The sequence below is a fragment of the Malaya genurostris genome, chromosome 2 (assembly GCF_030247185.1).
Source record: "Malaya genurostris strain Urasoe2022 chromosome 2, Malgen_1.1, whole genome shotgun sequence".
NCBI lineage: Eukaryota > Metazoa > Arthropoda > Insecta > Diptera > Culicidae > Malaya > Malaya genurostris.
Window position 1 is genome coordinate 178,550,383 of NC_080571.1, and position 22,533 is coordinate 178,572,915.

Below are 22,533 nucleotides of genomic sequence, written 5' to 3' on the forward strand. Positions count from 1 at the left end.
CGTTTTTGGGTAGTTTTCAGCAACTCAGTCAAGTGCTAGCTCCGAAGCATCGTTTATACAGGTCATACTTTCAGCAGCGTAAAGAAGAGTGCGATAGAGCTGTAGACGAGAGAGAGATAAAGAGAGGACTAAATTTCTGCATTGATAGTTTTCAAGAAGTTATAGATGAGATTCATATAAGGAAGATTTCGAGTTACTAAGACGTCGCGGACTGGTACGAAGGGTGGTATACCTCGGGCCCGAAGGGAACCTATGAGTTGGGACCTGGCATCACAATACTCGACACACCATTTGTTGTCTCTTTATGGGAGATCTATCAGATGTTAACCTGATAAGAACAGATACTACACTTTGATCTTAGCCTTTAGGCCAAGAAGCGATAGAGATTTTGAAGATGTTTCCTAGAGCTATAATTTATGGGTAATATTCCGATTATTGATTGGGTCCTGTCTCATTGCAATTATTTGTTTTGTAATTTTTGTTTGTTGTTCGTTAATGTTTCCTACTTGTTTATTTATTCTGGTTTCAATCGGTTTGTTGATGTGTATCTGTTTATTATTTTCCTTGACTAGGTGATTATTGGCATTTCTTAGCTCCTCTAGATCACGGTTTATATGTATCAGATTATTATTATCATCTAGATTTCCTGTTGTCATTTTAATACCTGAGCCTAAAGCATTTAGTAATCCTCGTTTACTTCTATAATGTATATTATTCTAATCTAATCAAATATACTTGAATATTTGGACGGTTTGGGTTTGAATGAGCGGAAAAAAAGGAATAATATTATCATTATCATGTTCATTATCTGTAAGAGATAATAGTATTACTGTTTTCTGATTATTTTTAATTTTGATTTATGCAGTTTCCTATTCAAGGTAAGCGTTTTTGTGTTACCCTGTTGCACTCGAATCGCGGAATACTGTGCTTTTCTTTCGTTACGAATTGCTAGCAAGCTGATAAAAACTTCATCATTCGGTTCTAGTGCTGGTTCAGTTTCGCGTTTTTTATTTCGTTGTTCAAGGCCTTTCTCAGATCGCATTTACGAAGAGTGTGGGACTCTCCACAGGACTACCACTGTATAATTGGAACTGCCCACTAAAACACCTTGGATCTCCTACCCTAGCTCCCCGGAACTACCGTTAGGTATTACTTCAGTGTGTGTGTGTGTGTGTATGTGTGTGTGTATGTGTGTGTGTGTATGTGTGTGTGTACATATGTGTGTGCGTGTATGTGCGTATGTGTGTATGTAACGTTTTTTTGCACTAACTTTTCTCGGAGGTGGCTGAAAAAACTTAGATTAAAATAAAAGGTCTTGTGATCCCATACAAAATTCCTGAACATTATTTGGATCCGACTACCGATTCCGGAATTATGGGGTAAAATGTGCAAAAAATTGTGAAAATGAGTGCACTAATTTTTTTCGGAGAGGGCTGAACCGATTTTCACAAACTAAAGTTCAAATGAAAGCTCTTTAGGTCTTATACTAAATTCCAAAATTTCATTTGGATTTGGACTTTCGGTTTCGGAGTTATGGGGTAAAATGTGCAAAAAATGAAAATATGTCTTCTAATTTTTCTCATAGATAACGACCGATTTTCACAAACTTATTTTCAAATGAAAGATCTATGGTCCTATGCGAAATATCTAAATTTCATCCGAGAGTCGGATCCGGAACTATACGGTAAAGTGTGTTAAAAATTTTACACCATCACTGAAATGGGCGAAAAACCGTAAATTTTTTTCTAAATCGACCACATCAAATTTTCTCCAATTGATACTTTTTATCAGTCAAACAAACCGATTTCTTTTAAGAATCGAAGAAAATTATGTTGAAGAATACCACAGTATTATATATGATAGTAGATTGATATAAGAATGGCATCATTACACCACTAAGTGGATTAATACAGGTCGGAATGCGTTTTAATTGTCATATAGTTGGACTCTTTTTCCAACCATATCTTCGATGTCAAATGGTCTTTCCTAATTATCTCTTAATCCAAAAAAGATTTCTCAAGGCCTAAAATTCGTCACCGAATGAATTGTCTCGTTGTAAAGGGTGCATGCAATTCGAAACACTTCTTTACTTGTTAATCTCTCGTATTTATCGCTTATGCACCTATAGATTTCTGCCAGTGTGGAATGCAATCTTTCGACTATTCCATTGGTTTCACTGTGATTTGATGGCGTGACATAGATGTCAATATTAAGATTATCAAGTAAACCTGTAACCTCGATAGACCGTATGGATAGCTCATTATCCGAAATTATCAATTTTGGCCTTCCATACCGACTAAACAAGTCAATAAGAGCTTTTCTCAAGTCAGGTATGCTTCTGGATTTTATTGGGATTAAGGGCTGAGGCCAGTAGGTCGCGTATAACCACGTGGCTCGCTCTGCGTATTACATTTGTCTCCATGCTCTCCCGCATGGAGTTTTGATATTTTCGGTTACAAGTTTGATTACATCACATAAATCCAAAAAAGGTACCGCTTGTTTGGCAGCCTTTCTGAACCGATTTTATTTATCTCTCATTTTTCGTTACGTTACCAGGAAACTGGAGCAGAAAAAATGGCGCGTACATAGAAATAGACTTACCTTCACAAAAATAGCATTCACTTCATTTTTATCGCGATGACACCTACGCTTTTATGCACTGATCGCATCTACGTTAAAATAATTACAATCGAACAAACGAGGAAGTTATATTCTTCAAGTGGAGGGAGTTCTTCCGTTGAATTTAGGATACTTGACATATTACTTTGGAATTTAATCCAGTCAATATTTTTCGTCAAATTATAGAGAATATTAACTGAATTACAAATTCCTTTGTTACTGCTAATTGAGATGATGATTGGTAAATGATCGCTACCGTGCAAATCAGGAAATACTTTCCAGATGCAATCTAGTCGAATTGAAATCGAGCAAAGAGATAAATCTAATGCACTTGGACGTGCAGGGGGCCTTGGAATCCATGTCATGCTACCCATGTTCAATGCTGTTATGTTGAAATTATTGCAAATATTATATATTAAAGATGATCTGCTATCTTTGTTAACGGACCCCACATCATTCCGTGCGAATTGAAATCTCCTAAAATCAAATGGGGAGCAGGAAGAGCTTCAACAATTTCATTAAGCTGTCGCTGTCCAACTTGAGCTCTTGGAGGAATATAGACCGATGCAATGCAAATGTCCTTTCCTTTAATGTTTATTTGACAAGCAACAGTTTCTATACTAAAAGTCGAAGGAATGTTTAACCTATAAAAGGAATAACATTTCTTAATTCGAAAACTTTAGTAATTATGATGGTGGCTGTGGAACGGAGCTTGTCTTTTCTTGCGCTAGTTCCAGGGCTGGTTTGTGAATTTGACAAACCAGGAGGCACAGTTTTTGATTATAAATTTGGCTTTTTAGATTTAACACGGGGATCTTTTTTTGAAGGTGTAATTTTAGGTGTCTTTTTTGGTATTTTGTGGTTTGTTAATCTCCTCTTAACAGACCCTTGAGGAGTGACAAACGAGGTATCTTCACTATTTCCGTCAGAGTCAGATTCCTCTGGTTCCGCAAGATTTGAAAAACCGTTTACGGATTCCAAATGTGAGACATAAATGATCGTTTTGAACATTTCTTCATATGTGCGCTTAGACCGTGCTTTTAAAGAAAGCTTCGTTTTATCCTTACGCAACTTAAATGCAGCGCATACTGAAAGATCATCACTCTCCCCACAATAAACACATTTTTCAATATCTTTATCGCAAAGATTATCCTTATGAGGCCCTTGACATTTTATACATTTCGACTTATTACTACAGTAAGTAGCTGTGTGGCTAAAATTTTTGCAGTTTGTGCTATTTTTGGTATGAAAAGCCGAACAGGAAGACGAACTCTATCGATGTGAACATGGCTAGGCAAGGCGGATCCAACGAATGTTACTCGATACTAATCTGAAGGTCGATAAGTTCTGTTACCTTCTTCGAAAGATGCTGAGTACAATTGCTTGCACTCGATTATCCTTACTCCCACAAGCATAGAGTTTTTGAAACGTCCAACTCCATGCTCAAGCAATTATTTAACCAAAAGACTCACTTCGGTGATAACACCGTCTATTTCAACGTCTTTCGAAGGAATATATACGCGATATTCGCGGGTAAATAATTCACAAACTACAATCTCGTTAGCCTGCTTTAAGGAATCGACTACAACGCGGATCTTGTCTTCATGGACTCTTACTATCTCTTTGGTAGCGGGAAATCGTGATGTCATTTTTTTAGATATATAAAATAAATTTAATGCCGAAAATAGACTATCCATGGGCCCGCAGAAGTTTCATTGTTAAACTTCGTTCTCTGCGAGTTAGGAACCGTTAAATTTTCGCTTTGTGGCAGAGATGGATCTCCTGAATTCTCATCCATTAGATCATCCATTACATGAATATGTTTGAATAATTGATCTCAACAGAATGATATAAACGAGAATATACTTTGAAGTTAAATAAAATATAATTATAGATCTACCTGTTAGTCGCTTTCTGCTTTCCACAGGTACTCGGCATAAAGCTTGCTCCAACTATTTTAAATTTGCTGTCTTCCATCTCCGTTGCTCTGCCGTCGTGGTCTTCGCTGAGCTTGGTCTGTACGCTACCTGTACCTGGTCTTAGATACAGCGTTGTAGCTCTTGCTGACGATTAAGTGTGATGCTTCTTGTGTAGCACCACACGATAATGCTTCGTTTTGTCCACCGCAACCGGTACTGTACACCATACGAACTGATACCTGGTGGTTGTCTCTGCAGCTTTGCGCTGATGCGCCCTAGCACCTCTGTCGCCCCGAATATTGGCTGTACACCAGCCTTTGCTGCATTTGCAATTGGCGCAGGCGGGTTTTGTTTACCTGCAGCTAAAGTTGCCTTGACTCGGTGATAGCCGTTAACTCACAAGCCAGTAACACAACCTGTCTGCTTGAACGCTTTTTACTGAATGTCTTTTTTTTCAATTGATGAACTTCATCATGAGTCTTCCAAATGAAAATAAAACAGCATAACTGACTTTGTTATTATATTGTTATCATAAGTTTCAACTGTTTTCATTTGTTAAATATCTTAAAATAACACAAATTTTTATACATATCAACTGTTGATATACTTGTGTTATGATTATGTTATGTGTGCGAATCTGACCGGGTATAACAAAAAGTGATTTATTATTATTTAGAAAGGTTTTTACAGACGCCTCATTTGTTTATAAATTCTATGAATAAGCCTTTATATATTCATGGTAAATTACTGAGCTGGTATCTAATATCCGATGCTGTATATTGCCGTTGCCGCTGGTGAACTTTATAACAATTTTTGCCGGTTGTTCACAAAGTTGAAATATGTTAACGGTGAGCGCGTTTCGTTAACTTCTCCTTCCTCTATTTCGGCACGTCTCGGGCCGATACTGGTTTTTCCGAATTTGGTGTTGGTGGTTGTTCGTCTTTGTTGAATAGCTTACTCTGTCCAATGAACTTAATCAAACAGATGAGTGATATTTACCTTGAAATGATACTAAATATGGACAGGTCCAAATGCAATAGACTCTAGACACTTCAATTTATGTCTGCTAAGTATTTGAAAATTGTGCAGCTTTTCTATTGTAACACTGGTTTCCAAAGACTTTTCTTTTATCTTGAATCCTGAGAACAGTATAATGATTGCGGGTTTTTTTGTGTGCAACTCGAGGCTGCTATAGTTTTTGTCGTTCATAAAGACGGAGCAATTTGTATAAGGTGTATAAGAAAAGTTTCAGAGATATTGCGATTCGTCAGGTTGCAATCGGATATCAAATCAGCCATGGTAACATTTTTGATTACAATGTCAATGGTTTTATTTCGGTGTTGGTGGCTGATTCGATGAATGAATATCTTTGACTAGCAGATTTTGGAGTTGCAGGGTAGCTCGCTTTCGATTCTTGGCCTGGGGTAATAAGAAAATATAAGTTTTTTTACTACTGATAACTATGCGGGTTGGTAATTTTTAAACTTTTCCAGCGATGGGTATGAAGAGTATGATGGTAAAGCTGCCAGGTATGACTTGGGGTACCAAGATAAAAAAGTCTATTTTTGATGATTGGTGAACAGCTTGCAGGTCTAGATACTCGTAGGCTGGGCTCGTAGTTAACAAGGCTCATTTGCTCATTTGCTCATTTGCTCATTTGCTTTAGCTTAACGTGACCGGTTGTCTCGTTGTTATAGGAGAAGAAGGGATGCCGTACTTAGGGGGAGGCATAGTTAGTAAAGGAATGTGAGGAGGGTGGGATTTACAAAATATTGATTTTTAATTAAGATTCATCATTCGTTTGTGTCACAAATTTATTAGAGTTTTCTGGATCTTCACGTTCTTCAGATTGTAACGAGAGAGATTATTCTAGGCTGGGATGGTTTGTTGGTGTGCACTGACGTTGATGTGACGTTTTTGGGTAGTTTTCAGCAACTCAGTCAAGTGCTAGCTCCGAAGCATCGTTTATACAGGTCATACTTTCAGCAGCGTAAAGAAGAGTGCGATAGAGCTGTAGACGAGAGAGAGATAGAGAGAGGACTAAATTTCTGCATTGATAGTTTTCAAGAAGTTATAGATGAGATTCATATAAGGAAGATTTCGAGTTACTAAGACGTCGCGGACTGGTACGAAGGGTGGTATACCTCGGGCCCGAAGGGAACCTATGAGTTGGGACCTGGCATCACAATACTCGACACACCATTTGTTGTCTCTTTATGGGAGATCTATCAGATGTTAACCTGATAAGAACAGATACTACACTTTGATCTTAGCCTTTAGGCCAAGAAGCGATAGAGATTTTGAAGATGTTTCCTAGAGCTATAATTTATGGGTAATATTCCGATTATTGATTGGGTCCTGTCTCATTGCAATTATTTGTTTTGTAATTTTTGTTTGTTGTTCGTTAATGTTTCCTACTTGTTCTTTTATTCTGGTTTCAATCGGTTTGTTGATGTGTATCTGTTTATTATTTTCCTTGACTAGGTGATTATTGGCATTTCATAGCTCCTCTAGATCACGGTTTATATGTATCAGATTATTATTATCATCTAGATTTCCTGTTGTCATTTTAATACCTGAGCCTAAAGCATTTAGTAATCCTCGTTTACTTCTATAATGTATATTATTCTAATCTAATCAAATATATTTGAATATTTGGACGGTTTGGGTTTGAATGAGCGGAAAGAAAAGGAATAATATTATCATTATCATGTTCATTATCTGTAAGAGATAATAGTATTACTGTTTTCTGATTATTTTTAATTTTGATTTATGCAGTTTCCTATTCAAGGTAAGCGTTTTTGTGTTACCCTGTTGCACTCGAATCGCGGAATACTGTGCTTTTCTTTCGTTACGAATTGCTAGCAAACTGATAAAAACTTCTTCATTCGGTTCTAGTGCTGGTTCAGTTTCGCGTTTTTTATTTCGTTGTTCAAGGCCTTTCTCAGATCGCATTTACGAAGAGTGTGGGACTCTCCACAGGACTACCACTGTATAATTGGAACTGCCCACTAAAACACCTTGGATCTCCTACCCTAGCTCCCCGGAACTACCGTTAGGTATTACTTCGGTGTGTGTGTGTGTGTGTGTGTGTGTGTGTGTGTGTGTGTGTGTGTGTGTGTGTGTGTGTGTGTGTGTGTGTGTGTGTGTGTGTGTGTGTACATATGCGTGTGCGTGTATGTGCGTATGTGTGTATGTAACGTTTTTTTGCACTAACTTTTCTCGGAGGTGGCTGAAAAAACTTAGATTAAAATAAAAGGTCTTGTGATCCCATACAAAATTCCTGAACATTATTTGGATCCGACTACCGATTCCGGAATTATGGGGTAAAATGTGCAAAAAATTGTGAAAATGAGTGCACTAATTTTTTTCGGAGAGGGCTGAACCGATTTTCACAAACTAAAGTTCAAATGAAAGCTCTTTAGGTCTTATACTAAATTCCAAAATTTCATTTGGATTTGGACTTTCGGTTTCGGAGTTATGGGGTAAAATGTGCAAAAAATGAAAATATGTCTTCTAATTTTTCTCATAGATAACGACCGATTTTCACAAACTTATTTTCAAATGAAAGATCTATGGTCCTATGCGAAATATCTAAATTTCATCCGAGAGTCGGATCCGGAACTATACGGTAAAGTGTGTTAAAAATTTTACACCATCACTGAAATGGGCGAAAAACCGTAAATTATTTTCTAAATCGACCACATCAAATTTTCTCCAATTGATACTTTTTATCAGTCAAACAAACCGATTTCTTTTAAGAATCGAAGAAAATTATGTTGAAGAATACCACAGTATTATATATGATAGTAGATTGATATAAGAATGGCATCATTACACCACTAAGTGGATTAATACAGGTCGGAATGCGTTTTAATTGTCATATAGTTGGAATCTTTTTCCAACCATATCTTCGATGTCAAATGGTCTTTCCTAATTATCTCTTAATCCAAAAGGCGGGTGGGTAATGTCAGAGACATAACTGGATGTCGTGAATACGAACACAACTGACATGTTCCTTAACACTTCCGAATGTCAATTAGTTGATCAATTGTATGAATTATGCAAGCATTCCCTTTTTACACATTTTTCGCAAAAACAAAGAAGGCTTCACTTGATTTCTATTACTGTGAATTTCGCACATCGAAAAGTGCACAAATCTAACCAAACTGTTCTAGATTTGCACTGAACTGAGGGTATTTCCTTTCGATTTGCGAACAACAAATCCTAATAGTTCCATAGAAAACTTTTATAGCCATTAGAACGGCTGATATTGTGTGAAGCTCTCCCTCGTTGCTTTTTCACCAATGCAAACAAATGACTTTCAGCTGTGACGTAATCGCTCTTGTCGGAGGCGAAACTAGCTTTGCAAACTACACAAAATAGATCCACTCGCAGTGGCGATAGAACCCAAACTGATCCAATTTTTGTTGAGAGGCTTGTTTTAACCTGATTTCGTTTGTAGCTTTTTCACTAATGGGCGGTCCTAACGGCTATAAAAATAACCGCATACAGAATTTTTATGTCGATTTTTTTATTTCGGAATGCATTTCATTGAAAGAAACTATCCGGATACTGTACGGGATTCATTCCTGCCTTTCAGAAGGACCAAATTGTGGAACTCACTACGATATTAAACACTGTTCGGAACATTTTCTCGAACAATTTGTTGTACAGCAGCAGATATTTTGTTCTCTTCCTCAGAACGCGTTCTGATTGGCTGGTGTTGCCATGGGTCAAATGAAACAGTGTTTTCAATAGTGTACTATTGAAATACTTCAATGCTTAGCTATATACGTTTAAGTTGAAAAATTTCGATTCTTTTGGCAGTTAGATTATATAAATCCTTTCACAGATCACTGAGCTATGAGCCTAAAAAATACGAGAAAGGCAAACGCGCCTTATGAATTATCCTCTTTGATACTCGTTTATACCAAACATTTCAGAAAAGTTTAATTTTGAATTATTTGACAATTTGTCACACCACTGAAAATTTTATCATAAAATTGTGATCATATTTACGATGGCATGCAGCAAAAATTATGTTGATTCGTTAGATACAACAAGAGATATTCACGATCAAAAACTTATCACTCCCTCAGAGGGTAAATTTTGAAAAGGCACCCCACAGTAAAGTAAGTCGTATTCACGACAAAAAAGATTTCTCAAGGCCTAAAATTCGTCACCGAATGAATTGTCTCGTTGTTAAGGGTGCATGCAATTCGAAACATTTCTTTACTTGTTAATCTCTCGTATTTATCGCTTATGCACCTATAGATTTCTGCCAGTGTGGAATGCAATCTTTCGACTATTCCATTGGTTTCACTGTGATTTGATGGCGTGACATAGATGTCAATATTAAGATTATCAAGTAAACCTGTAACCTCGATAGACCGTATGGATAGCTCATTATCCGAAATTATCAATTTTGGCCTTCCATACCGACTAAACAAGTCAATAAGAGCTTTTCTCAAGTCAGGTATGCTTCTGGATTTTATTGGGATTAAGGGCTGAGGCCAGTAGGTCGCGTATAACCACGTGCCTCGCTCTGCGTATTACATTTGTCTCCATGCTCTCCCGCATGGAGTTTTGATATTTTCGGTTACAAGTTTGATTACATCACATAAATCCAAAAAAGGTACCGCTTGTTTGGCAGCCTTTCTGAACCGATTTTATTTATCTCTCATTTTTCGTTACGTTACCAGGAAACTGGAGCAGAAAAAATGGCGCGTACATAGAAATAGACTTACCTTCACAAAAATAGCATTCACTTCATTTTTATCGCGATGACACCTACGCTTTTATGCACTGATCGCATCTAAGTTAAAATAATTAGACATTGTCAGAATAGATTTATTATGCATGCCTTTGAAGGCGAGATATTCAATGAACATGTTGAAAGTTGTCGTTTTCAGATTCATCCTTCAGAAAAAAGAATTTTCCGACCGCTACGACCGCGTCAATGAATCATTCTGAAGTAAACTAATTTTCTAAGAGATTGTCAATTGGGTTTTTTGACATTCCTCACCGTTTCTGAGAAAATCAGTTTTGAAGCGTGAAAATAGCCCTCTAAAACACCCAAAAACACACTGGCCTCAGACCTTAAAATAGCAAACTAAGAAAATTTGTCGACTGCTAATAGAAACCATCTGGCTGTGAAAAGAAAATATCAACGTGAACAATTTCTAAAGGTTTTTCACCTAATGTTATCTTGAATGGGTTTTGATAATATTTAATTTTGTTACAGATGGGCCAAAGTTTCATGTATTGTCAATTTTTTTTCTTCATTCAGGAAAAATATTATTTTCTGGCTATTGCTTTTTGATTTTTCCATATGCCTCGGTGGGATTCTTCGTGTACAGTTTCGATAATCTTGTCCTATTCTTCTTCGGTTCTTAAGTCTTAAAAAATGTTTTGGGTTGTCCTAACCTTAAAAGTTTTGCATCTATTGAAGTAATTTTCGTAAACGAGTTGGATGGTAGGGATAACACGTTCAGGACAGTAAATGCAATTAATTTTCCTAGGGTTCATGTATTCTTTAAATATTTTGATGTTGAAAGGAACACCAAACGCTACCCTTTTCTGTTTTCTTCTGTATACTCGGGGAAAAATTTACTCTAACTATTATTCATCGCGACCTGAGAATAGAAGAACAATTTGTTTAGAATAGTAATTTAAAGGGTGTAACGTCATGGGAACAAATTCGCTTTCGTCGGTGTCAGCCGAATGTGCAGTTGCATTGCCTGTGTGATTATCATATTCTTACTTGCTGTTCGGCCAAATCCCGAATACATTTTCTACAGCAACCTATCACTCCGAGGAATCCTCGTAGCTCTTTTTAGTTTTTATTACCCAAACCATTTTTAATCAAACTTATTTTGTTCGGTTCGAGTTTTACACCATCTGCTGTCACGAAATACATTATAAAAGAAACTTCTTTATTTATTTATTTATTTATTTATTAAACAAAGTCAATCGGACTGATGTCTAGATGGACTAACAGAGTGGGAAAAAGCACATATGAGTTTAAAAATGTATGTCATTCTCAGATAGGCATAAAAACTACTATCTTTTAAAACAATCACAAAAATTACATGATAACTACACAACTGCTTAAAAGCTAGTACAAACAACTTATAACAATTTAAATTATCTGTAGTCAGACCGTTGCAGATCGCTTGATTTTTTCAACGAAGCGGCGGGAAGGCTCTCCAATCTCAAACAACTCTTCTAATGAGTGAATGTTTTTATACATGCAGTATTTGGCTTGTTGTATCCGAATACAGTTCTATGGAATCTGTCCTTAAGCAGGTTTGTGTTACGCAGTGATCTATCCGGTATTCGAAAATTAAGGTCATAAAGCAGTTCAGGATCATCAATCCCTCCGTTGATCAACTTAGCAATTATCAACGCCTGTTGAGTTTTTCTACGTCGCTGTAACGAGTTGATTCCCAACAATTGGCATCTGTCTGAATAACAGTTCGGCTGAAAAGTTCGTATCGTTTAATAGAAACACACATTTTTTTGCCAAAATTCGTTTTTATTATTCAACATAATTGCCATCAGAGGCGATACAGCGATTATAGCGATCTTCCAACTTTTCGATACCATTTTTGTAGTACGATTTGTCCTTTGCCTCAAAATAGGCCCCAGTTTCAGCGATTACCTCTTCATTGCTTCTAAATTTTTTACCAGCGAGCATTCTCTTGAGGTCTGAGAACAGGAAAAAGTCACTGGGGGCCAAATCTGGAGAATACGGTGGATGAGGGAGCAATTCGAAACCCAATTCGTTCAATTTCAGCATGGTTTTTCGTTGTTGTTTTTGATCGATTGTGAGCTCACGCGGCATCCATTTTGCACAAAGCATTCTCATATCCAAATAGTCGTGAATAATATGTCCAACACGTTCCTTTGATATCTTTAGGGTGTCAGCTATCTCGATCAACTTCACTTTACGGTCATTGAAAATCATTTTGTGGATTTTTTCACGTTTTCATCGGTAACAGCCTCTTTTGGACGTCCACTGCATTCATTGTCTTCGGTGCTCATATGACCAGTACGAAATTTTGCAAACCACTTACGAATTGTTGCTTCGCCCGGTGCAGAGTCTGGATAACACTCATCAAGCCATTTTTTGGTATCGGCGGCACTTTTTTCATCAAAAAGTAGTGTTACGTCAACACACGAAATTCCTTTTTTTCCATTTTTTTTCACAATAACAAAAGTAGCTTCACTCAAAATGCAATATCTCACAAACTAATAATCAGACAGTTGTCAAATTTATACACGTATCTTTTGAAGGTTGGTACTAACTGAAAATGGTATAGATTTAATTCTAGTGGCGCCCTCTCATAGAAACGATACGAACTTTTCAGCCGATCTGTTACGGTTGCAAATTTACTGGATACTCTCCACGGTGAATTTCGTAATGCCATACGAACAAATCGTTTCTGCACTCATCAATTCTAAGGTTCCACGATACTTGATACGGAGTCCAGATTACCGACGCATTTTCGAAAATTGGGCGACCGAGTAAGCAATGAAGGAACTCGGTCTCATCAAGTTGCATCTTCATATTGTATTCTTTCAGACATTCAAGAATCATCTTCAAGTCTTCTATGTGTTCTTGTAAACTCGTGATAATGTCGTTCATATAAAGTGAATTTTCGGCGCCAAGGCGCCATTTTTGCCTACCGGAAGCATCTGTTTTTTTTTGCAACCACCCATACCGGTGAGAACCATGGACTATTGGAAGGTTGTATTATTCCCTGGTCTAGCATTTTTGAAATTTTTTGCATGTTCTGAATTGAGGGGTGCCAAATTCGAAATTATTGATTTTCGCAAAGAGTGAACGATTCGGGTTTATTTTGACATCTGCGTTCGTTAGATTCGTTAAAACTACTGTGGCTTTATTATTATTAGATTTGTAAATTCCGGGTGCTACGGCTACTTCGGATTAGAGGGGCAGAAGGTTTTCAATATAAAAAAAATTATTCGGTGCATTTGTAGGTAGCAATCACATCTTCGTTAGAATTTAGTTTCAATGTGTAGGTAGTAGGATATTTTCTCGTCATTGAAATTGTATATTTAGGGAATTTAATAGAATTATCTAAACAGTCATTTTTGGCTTCTAGGGATTGAAGAGTTTCATATCCAATCAATCAATCGAAAAAATAATGAAACTTGAATAAGTTGGAGAGAAATATATAGATTTATCTATTTAGTGTTTTCCTCTCGTGTTTCGTACATACATTGGAGTACTTTTAAGTATTGATTTTTTTTTTTTTTTTTTTTTATGAGTTAAAATTAAATTATTAAGATTTAAATTGGGTGTTCAGCCACAAGTGGTGACTTTTCAGCCCTGTTATATATATATGATTTGGTTATTACCATGAAGACATCATTTGCTTCCGCAATTCTGAGATTTTTGTGTAGGGAAAATTCTAAACCTACTTGTATTGTGTAATGGGGAAAAGGAACTTATATACTAACTTACTAACTAATACAGAGAGCGAATCGATTCAATTGAAGATTGCATCGATTTTTGTCGGAATTTGCTTATAATATTATGTGACATTACATCTAATGGTTCTATATTTGTGAGTCTGTGTAACTCATTTGTACTAAACCAGGGAGGACGCTTCAGAATCATTTTCAGAATTTTATTCTGAATCCTTTGAAGCGTTTTCTTCCTGGTGGAACAACAGCTTGACCAAATTGGTACCGCATAAAGCATGGCTGGTCTGAAAATTTGTTTATAAATTAACAATTTGTTTTTTAGACAGAGCTTAGAATTTCTGTTTATAAGAGGATATAAACATTTAATATATTTATTACACTTTGCCTGGATTCCTTCAATGTGATCCTTGAAAGTGAGTTTTTTGTCATACGTTAAACCTAAGTATTTAGCTTGATCAGACCATGTCAATTCCAAGCCATTCAATTTGAGAATGTGATTATTGTTTGGTTTAAGAAAAGAAGCTCTTGGCTTGTGAGGAAAGATAATTAATTGCGTTTTTGCTGCATTTGGTTTAATTTTCCATTTTGACAGATAATCACTGAAAATATTTAAACTTCTTTGTAGGCGACTGCAGATCACTCTTAGATTTCTACCTGTGGCTAACAGACTTGTGTCGTCACAGAATAGCGATTTCTGACAACCAACGGGTAGATTTGGAAGATCAGAAGTGAAAATATTATACAAGATTGGAGCTACACTCGAGCCCTGCGGAACACCGGCTCGTACGGGTAGCAATTCAGATTTACAATTCTGATAGCTAACCTGAAGAGTACGATCAGTTAAATAATTTTGAATCATTTTGATCAAATAAATAGGAAACTGGAAATCAGACATTTTTGCTATTAAACCTTTGTGCCAAACACTGTCGAATGCTTTTTCTATGTCTAGAAGAGCAACTCCAGTGGATAACCCAGAAGATTTATTTGATTTTATCATGTTCGTTACTCTGACAAGTTGATGAGTAGTTGAATGTTCATGACGAAATCCAAACTGCTCTGGTAAAAAAATTGAATTCTCATTTATATGAGTCATCATTCTTAACAAGATAATTTTTTCAAAAAGTTTACTGATAGAAGAAAGTAAGCTAATTGGGCGATAACTTGATGTTTCTGCTGGGTTTTTATCAGGTTTTAGGATAGGAATTACTTTAGCGTTTTTCCATCTTTTTGGGAAGTAAGCTAATGAAAAACACTTGTTGAAAATTTTAACCAGGAGTCTCAAGGCAACATCGGGAAGATTTTTAATAAGAATATTAAAAATTCCATCATTACCAGGAGCCTTCATGTTTTTGAGTTTCCTAATAATTGATTTAATTTCATCAAAATTCGTCTCAATAATGTCATCGTGTGATAACACTTGGGTTGAAATATGATCATACTTCAGTGAGACTTCATTTTCAATAGGACTCACAACGTTTAAATTAAAATTGTGGACACTCTCGAACTGCTGAGCTAGCTTTTGAGCTTTTTCACCATTTGTAAGAAGTATTTGATTTCCTTCCTTGAGAGCAGGAATTGGTTTCTGAGGTTTCTTAAGAACCTTAGAAAGTTTCCAGAAAGGTTTAGAATATGGTTTAATTTGTTCAACTTCTTTAGCGAAATTTTCATTTCGCAAAAGAGTAAATCTATGTTTAATTTCTTTTTGTAAATCCTTAACTATGTTTTTCATAGCAGGATCACGAGAACGTTGATATTGTCGTCGACGAACATTCTTCAACCGAATGAGCAGTTGAAGATTGTCATCGATGATAGGAGAATTTAATTTAGTTTGAGCTTTGGGAACTGAAAGATTTCTAGCTTCGATAATATAATGATTCAAATTATCAATTGCTGTGTCGATGTCGGCAGAATTTTCTAAAATAGTTTCATGATCCACATGATTTTCAATGTGAGATCTGTAATCAAACCAATTAGCTCTATGATAGTTGAAAATAGAACTAATTGGATTAATTAAAGCTTCGTTGGAAAGTCTGAATGTTACAGGAAGATGATCTGAGTCAAAATCAGCATGAGTAATCGGTTCACTACAAATGTGACTTTGATCTGTTAGAACCAGATCAATTGTAGACGGGTTTTTCACGGAAGAGAAACAAGTAGGATTACTGGGGTGAAGAACTGTAAAGTAACCAGCTGAGAGTTGATTATGAAGTATTTTACCATTACTGTTATTTTGCCTACAATTCCACTGGACATGCTTAGCATTTAAGTCCCCTATTACGAAAAATTTCGATCGATATCTTGTAAGTTTTTGCAAATCGCCTTTAAAGAAATTTAATTGTTCGCCGGTGCATTGGAATGGCAAATATGCTCCAGCGATGAAATAAATTCCATGAATGGTTTCAACTTCGATTCCCAAGCTTTCAATAACTTTAGTATTGAAAGAAGGTAAAATTCGATGTTTAATTTGCCGTTGGACAAAAATGGCAACTCCACCACCAATTCCAGTAAACCTGTCAAATCGATGAACCACATAATGTGGATTACTTTTCAATTTTACATTTTATTTAAGAAAAGTTTCTGTCACAATGGCAATATGAATTTTGTGAACTTTGAGAAAATTATAAAATTCATCTTCACTCGATTTCAAAGATCGAGCATTCCAATTTAAAATATTCAAATAATTATTTAACATCACTGTTAAATTTTAAATTCATTATAATATTATTTGCAAATTTCCATCCGATTTGAAATGCTTCAAAAAGTGATGAAGTCGAATTCATTTGGATGATCATTTGAAAAAGTTGATCTTGTAGGTAGATCATTTTATTTTCAGTTATATCGCCTAAATCGACTTCATTTAAAGAAGCGAATGGCATTGAAGGAATATTTGTAGGTAGACTGCAATTAGAAGAAGATGATTTGGCCGGTCTACCTATTAATAAATTGTTTTCGTTAGAAGAAGAACTGCAAGGCGCTCCTGTGTTTCGATTATTTACATTAGAAGAAATAGGAGATAGATTTCTACCTAATATACCAGCATAACTGACATTAGAAGAAGATGATGACGAGGTCGATCTACCTGTCAATAAATTGTTTTCGTTAGAAGACGAATTGGCAGGTGCCTTAGAAGAATTTTCAGGTATGTTCTGTAAATTTAAGGTCGTTGATTTGACTTGTTGTCTAAGCGAACGAGCGTTTAAAATTTTTTCCCTGACAGGACATTTCAAATAATTGGATTTATGATTTCCATTGCAATTTGAACATGAAAATTTATCAGTGGTTTCATTCATTGGACAAACGTCTTTCGAATGCGATTTACCACAATTCAAACACCGTATATCCATATGACAATTTTTGGTTCCATGACCGAAGCCTTGGCAACGACGACATTGCGTTAAGTTTGCAATACGATTATGCCGTTTATAAAGTTCCCAATGAATTTTAATGTGGGAAATGAAACGTACTTTTTCTAAAGTTTTCAAATTGTTTACATCACTTCGATTGAAGTGTATTAGGTAAAGTTCATGGGAAATTCCAGAGCGTGGTTTAGAAGTACCATTCGCTCTTTTTTTCATAAGTATTACTTGGGAAGGGGCAAAACCAAGCAATTCTTTTAGTTCATTTTTAATTTCATCAATACTTTGATCATTTGATAATCCTTTCAAGACAGCCTTGAAGGGTCTGTCTGATTTTATATCATATGAATAAAATTTATGAAGTTTTTCGGACAAATATCGAATAAGACGTTCGTAATCTTCCAATTCATCCACCAAGACTCGACATTCTCCTCTTCGTCCGATTTGAAATGAGACTTTTACTTCCGGGAGAAAAGTAGAAAGCTCAGTACGGAATGCTTTGAAGTCGGAAATCATCACCGTCACTGGTGGCATAGATTGATGTTTCTTCCCAGAACGACAAGCGTCCATTTTGGGAATTTTTGAAGAATTTTCTTCTATGTCGCTACAATCGGATTCAGGAAGAATCTCGTAAATATTGTTAGGCGGCATAGGATCAACGGAAGGGAAATCCGTCCGTTGTCTTTTATTTTTACATTCAGATTCTATAAGATTGTGAATGTTATTAGAAAAATGTTGAATAACGGATTGTGATTTATTCCGTATTGAATTATTTTTAGCCTTAGGCTTGTTGCCTTTCCGGTTGGACGCAGGCATTTTTGAAATTAATGAAATTTTAAATTAAATTAACTAGGCTAAATTAGTCTTCGATTAGACTCCTAGCTAGCCTTAAAAAAGGCTGATTAATTTCTTAGTCACTCTAATATCACTCTTTGTATCACTTAGTCACTCTAATATCACTCTTTGTATCACTTAGTCACTTAGTTAGTGATTCAGGTAGCCTTGAAAAAGACTGAAGCCTTGAATCAATGAAACTCTAGGTAGCCAGAAAAAAATTCCAGGAGCCAAGAGCTATACGCGTGCGGTGCGAACGACTGTTCAACACCGACTGTGATTTAAGTATTGATTTGTTTTTAACATTTGCAGGGTTATATAATTTTGGTTGGAGCCAGTGTCTATCAATAATTTTAGGTTGCCTAACTTGGTATCAATTTGAATGTATGGGATAAAATTGTTACCTTCTTTTTTCTGGCGGTTGTTCAAAATCCGCCGGAAAATTTAAATTGTCTTCAATACAAGCATCTACATGTTCAATTGCTTATTGTTAATTTTCTAGTTTTGGATGAGAGTTTTGATCGTATGCATTTTGACTCGTAATATCAATTTTCATTAATTTCGGGAATTCAAAATGTATTTGAATAGTAAAATTGTTGTAGGGTTGTGGTAAGTTATATCTGAATAGTAACTAAAATGTTCATATGATTGATCGAAGTACTGTGTTTGTTCAACGTTATGTAATTCGTCTACGCGTAATCAAGGTTGCCCTGATCGGAAAAACTGCTGTTATGGATATGGTCTAAATGTTGAACTACTCTACAACTCCAAAATCTACTAGACGTGTCAAAAGATGACTGTTACCAGAGATGCCAGATATTTTCATAGAAAATCTGTATTGAAAAATTGAAATGAATGAAAATTCTGTATTTATCTGTATCCACTATAGGATCGAAATATTTATAATAAAAATTTGTTGAGGTAATGTTATTCCAAAAATGTATGGTTTTATAATGAGAAATCGATTGAGTGCTCAATAATCATATCATTCTACAACGACGACATTAAATGCTTTCAAATTTTCATCACCAATCAGAATCAACAAAACATAATTTACTAATTCATATACTTTCAAAATGTTGGCTTGGTGAGTTGATGTCGGATCTCAGCGCTCAACTTAAACTATCAACACCATTTAAAGATTTTTAGATCAATTTGTGATTCGTCGATTGATTACAAAACTCTCATCTCGTCACTACTACCAAAGAGAGCTCAGACAAACAAAATTATTTAATTCTTTCCTTTTTGCCTTTCTCTATAGAAAGGTATTAGAATTGCTGGAAAAACCGACTTTCGAACGGAGCCTCGGAGACCCATAGTGTTATATACCATTCGACTCAGTTCGTCGAGATCGGAAAATGTCTGTGTGTGTGTGTGTGTGTGTGTGTGTATGTGTATGTGTGTGTGTGTATGTGTGTGCACTTTTCGAAGATATTTGAACGCGCTCAATTTTCTCAGAGATGGCTGAACCGATTTGAACAAACTTGGGCTCGTTTGAAAGCTACTGTCGGGCCATTGATCAAGTTCGAAGATCAAATGGCTGTGATTTTTGGTTCAGGAGATATGATTCTATAAGTGACGTAACCGACAAAAAGCGTTGTATTTGAACGCGCTCAATTTTCTCAGAGATGGCTGAACCGATTTGAACAAACTTGGGCTCGTTTGAAAGCTACTGTCGGGCCATTGATCAAGTTCGAAGATCAAATGGCTGTGATTTTTGGTTCCGGAGATATGATTCTATAAGTGACGTAACCGACAAAAAGCGTTGTATTTGAACGCGCTCAATTTTCTCAGAGATGGCTGATCCGATTTCAACAAACTTGGGCTCGTTTGAAAGCTACTGTCGTGCCATTGATCAAGTTCGAAGATCAAACTCCAGTGGATAACCCAGAAGATTTATTTGATTTTATCATGTTCGTTACTCTGACAAGTTGATGAGTAGTTGAATGTTCATGACGAAATCCAAACTGCTCTGGTAAAAAAATTGAATTCTCATTTATATGAGTCATCATTCTTAACAAGATAATTTTTTCAAAAAGTTTACTGATAGAAGAAAGTAAGCTAATTGGGCGATAACTTGATGTTTCTGCTGGGTTTTTATCAGGTTTTAGGATAGGAATTACTTTAGCGTTTTTCCATCTTTTTGGGAAGTAAGCTAATGAAAAACACTTGTTGAAAATTTTAACCAGGAGTCTCAAGGCAACATCGGGAAGATTTTTAATAAGAATATTAAAAATTCCATCATTACCAGGAGCCTTCATGTTTTTGAGTTTCCTAATAATTGATTTAATTTCATCAAAATTCGTCTCAATAATGTCATCGTGTGATAACACTTGGGTTGAAATATGATCATACTTCAGTAAGACTTCATTTTCAATAGGACTCACAACGTTTAAATTAAAATTGTGGACACTCTCGAACTGCTGAGCCAGCTTTTGAGCTTTTTCACCATTTGTAAGAAGTATTTGATTTCCTTCCTTGAGAGCAGGAATTGGTTTCTGAGGTTTCTTAAGAACCTTAGAAAGTTTCCAGAAAGGTTTAGAATATGGTTTAATTTGTTCAACTTCTTTAGCGAAATTTTCATTTCGCAAAAGAGTAAATCTATGTTTAATTTCTTTTTGTAAATCCTTAACTATGTTTTTCATAGCAGGATCACGAGAACGTTGATATTGTCGTCGACGAACATTCTTCAACCGAATGAGCAGTTGAAGATTGTCATCGATGATAGGAGAATTTAATTTAGTTTGAGCTTTGGGAACTGAAAGATTTCTAGCTTCGATAATATAATGATTCAAATTATCAATTGCTGTGTCGATGTCGGCAGAATTTTCTAAAATAGTTTCATGATCCACATGATTTTCAATGTGAGATCTGTAATCAAACCAATTAGCTCTATGATAGTTGAAAATAGAACTAATTGGATTAATTAAAGCTTCGTTGGAAAGTCTGAATGTTACAGGAAGATGATCTGAGTCAAAATCAGCATGAGTAATCGGTTCACTACAAATGTGACTTTGATCTGTTAGAACCAGATCAATTGTAGACGGGTTTTTCACGGAAGAGAAACAAGTAGGATTACTGGGGTGAAGAACTGTAAAGTAACCAGCTGAGAGTTGATTATGAAGTATTTTACCATTACTGTTATTTTGCCTACAATTCCACTGGACATGCTTAGCATTTAAGTCCCCTATTACGAAAAATTTCGATCGATATCTTGTAAGTTTTTGCAAATCGCCTTTAAAGAAATTTAATTGTTCGCCGGTGCATTGGAATGGCAAATATGCTCCAGCGATGAAATAAATTCCATGAATGGTTTCAACTTCGATTCCCAAGCTTTCAATAACTTTAGTATTGAAAGAAGGTAAAATTCGATGTTTAATTTGCCGTTGGACAAAAATGGCAACTCCACCACCAATTCCAGTAAACCTGTCAAATCGATGAACCACATAATGTGGATTACTTTTCAATTTTACATTTTATTTAAGAAAAGTTTCTGTCACAATGGCAATATGAATTTTGTGAACTTTGAGAAAATTATAAAATTCATCTTCACTCGATTTCAAAGATCGAGCATTCCAATTTAAAATATTCAAATAATTATTTAACATCACTGTTAAATTTTAAATTCATTATAATATTATTTGCAAATTTCCATCCGATTTGAAATGCTTCAAAAAGTGATGAAGTCGAATTCATTTGGATGATCATTTGAAAAAGTTGATCTTGTAGGTAGATCATTTTATTTTCAGTTATATCGCCTAAATCGACTTCATTTAAAGAAGCGAATGGCATTGAAGGAATATTTGTAGGTAGACTGCAATTAGAAGAAGATGATTTGGCCGGTCTACCTATTAATAAATTGTTTTCGTTAGAAGAAGAACTGCAAGGCGGTCCTGTGTTTCGATTATTTACATTAGAAGAAATAGGAGATAGATTTCTACCTAATATACCAGCATAACTGACATTAGAAGAAGATGATGACGAGGTCGATCTACCTGTCAATAAATTGTTTTCGTTAGAAGACGAATTGGCAGGTGCCTTAGAAGAATTTTCAGGTATGTTCTGTAAATTTAAGGTCGTTGATTTGACTTGTTGTCTAAGCGAACGAGCGTTTAAAATTTTTTCCCTGACAGGACATTTCAAATAATTGGATTTATGATTTCCATTGCAATTTGAACATGAAAATTTATCAGTGGTTTCATTCATTGGACAAACGTCTTTCGAATGCGATTTACCACAATTCAAACACCGTATATCCATATGACAATTTTTGGTTCCATGACCGAAGCCTTGGCAACGACGACATTGCGTTAAGTTTGCAATACGATTATGCCGTTTATAAAGTT

At 35.7% G+C, this 22,533-nt stretch overlaps 1 protein-coding gene and 2 pseudogenes across 2 annotated transcripts in view; all 3 read right to left on the bottom strand.

Moving 5' to 3' along the window:
• LOC131427598 (potassium/sodium hyperpolarization-activated cyclic nucleotide-gated channel 2) overlaps nucleotides 1-22,533 on the bottom strand; it is a 1,904,453-nt gene that overhangs the window by 1,857,982 nt on the left and 23,938 nt on the right. The gene's annotated exons all lie outside the window — the stretch shown is intronic.
• Nucleotides 219-381, bottom strand: LOC131433354 (U2 spliceosomal RNA; annotated as a pseudogene).
• LOC131433355 (U2 spliceosomal RNA) lies at nucleotides 6,669-6,831 on the bottom strand (annotated as a pseudogene).